Genomic DNA, 2,091 nt, shown 5'->3' on the forward strand with positions numbered 1-2,091 from the left:
TTTTTTTTTGAGACGGAGTCTTGCTCTGTCGCCCGGGCTGGAGTGCAGTGGCCGAATCTTAGCTCACTGAGGAGGCTGCATTTTCTTATTCTCTTGCCCCCACAGGCTAATGTCACAAGTGGAAAGGTGACTGATCCACTCATTCCTTTGTACGCTTTTGTAAGAAATCCTCACAGACATTGTTTTGCTTTGGTCCCTTTGAGGTGCTTAGAGGGGTAGCTGGATTCTCCAAGGGGCCTCTTGTGGAAAGCACTCAGTATATATTGCTTGTGGGATGCTGTCAGGGATTCTCTGGAAGGAGGACCAGGAGATTTCTATGGAGAGACGAGTCAGCTGAAGGCCTTTGTGGATGTCTTCCACTGTGTCTTTTTTGAGAGCTGGGAAGGAGAGGCCGGGTCGGCTGGGAAAGAGCTGTCTTGTGTTGGAGGGGCTTTGAGCCCTCCTCCAAGGTTCACAGAGCAGCAGGTAGAGAATTAGAGTCTATGCTAACAGAGAGGGAGGGTCTGGTCTGGGAGACTTGCCTGACCCTCTCTTACTTGGGTGCATGGTGCTGGCAAGGAAGAAGCACGGCCAGCAGGATGGCTGTATTTCTGTTGAGACGTATTAATAGGTGAAAGCCACTTTGGGAAAAGTAGTGGTATGAGCGTGAGTGTGTGTGTGCATGACTTTGAGTGTGTGCTTGTGTGTGTCTGTGCATGCATGCATGTGTGTGGACATGCGCTCCTGGGGGCATGCACATGTTTGAGTGTGTGCTTGTGTGTCTATGCATGTGTGCATGTGTGTGGGTGTGTGTGTGTAGGGGGCACGCAGCCAGCTCTAACTTGAGCAGAGACATTCTGTTGTTATAAATAAGGCTGGTTTTTATATTCCCATTTGACCGGGGAGTGCAACCAGCAGACCAAAGGTAATGCATTTCAGCTGCCCGTCGGGGAAGGTAAATGTGGTTTATTAGCCCCCCTGGCTCAGAGGGGGCTGGGCAGTGGTAGCAGCTGAAGCAAGGCGGCTCCAGATGGAGGGAGGGGACAGGTTGGTGATTGTGTGCCTGGGTTTCTCTAAAGGAAAAAAAATGGACGTGCCGCCTGTTAGCTAATCAACAGTGAGGAGAAAGTCCTGACAACAAGTAAAGAAAACTTAGCTGGCAATAAAATAAGGGACTTTTTATGGTGGTTTTTATGGGAACATTTTCACTTTGGGAGTTATTAGAGTTAGTGCCGGTTGTGACAAAAGCTGCATTTGCATATCGCCGTGATGAGGTCTGGATGGAGCCTGAATGCGGCATTAACTGCATATCAGAGACCCTTTCAGAAGCCAAACAGGATGACATTTATTGCAAGCTCGATGCCGCGTGTCTGGCATTAGTTACTGCTTGTTGTGTCCTGTGGAATCTAGATTTTCTGTCTTGGTATCTTTCTGGGACTGGTCGCAGCAGCTTCCTAGGTCAAGAGCAAGCTAGGGCTTTGGGAGTGTGTGGGGGAACTGGTGGGGAGGGACACCATCGGGAGAGGGGACGGGGTTAGCCTTCACAGGGCTACACGTTGGTCAGGTGCCTTTCACAGGCTGACCTAGACCAGACTGTCACTCTCAGATTCAAGCCCCACAGGACAAACAGGAATTTCTCCCACTTTTTTTATTTTTAAAATTACGATGTAATTAACATGTCATACAATTTACTCATTTTAAGTGTACAATTCCATGGCTTTTAGTATATTCACAAAAGCATGCAACCATTGCCCCAGTCTATTTTAGGACATTTGTGTTACCCCAAGAGAAGCCCCTCACTTCTTAGCTGTCACCCCAACCCCCTCATCCTCTCTAGCCCTAAACGACCATACACCTACTTTTGTCTGTTGATTTGCTGCCTCTGACCATTTCGTATAAATGGAACTATACAGTATTTATCCTTTTGTCTCTGGCTTCTTCCCCCAGTGGAATGTTTTCCAGGTTCATTCACGCTGTAGCACGTACCAGAACTTCATTCCTTTTTATAGCCGAGTAATATTCCACTGAACAGATACGTTCTATTTATGTATTCATCAGCTGATTTTCCCCAAACACTTTTGAAACCTTTTTTTTTTTTTTTTTTTTTTTTTT

The 2,091-nt window shown here is 47.1% G+C and overlaps 1 protein-coding gene across 1 annotated transcript in view; it reads left to right on the forward strand.

The window, feature by feature from the left end:
- The window catches only part of CAMTA1 (calmodulin binding transcription activator 1), a 1,080,371-nt gene that overhangs the window by 203,633 nt on the left and 874,647 nt on the right, over positions 1-2,091 (forward strand). The gene's annotated exons all lie outside the window — the stretch shown is intronic.

Source organism: Mandrillus leucophaeus, unplaced genomic scaffold (genome assembly GCF_000951045.1).
Source record: "Mandrillus leucophaeus isolate KB7577 unplaced genomic scaffold, Mleu.le_1.0 Scaffold105, whole genome shotgun sequence".
Lineage (NCBI taxonomy): Eukaryota > Metazoa > Chordata > Mammalia > Primates > Cercopithecidae > Mandrillus > Mandrillus leucophaeus.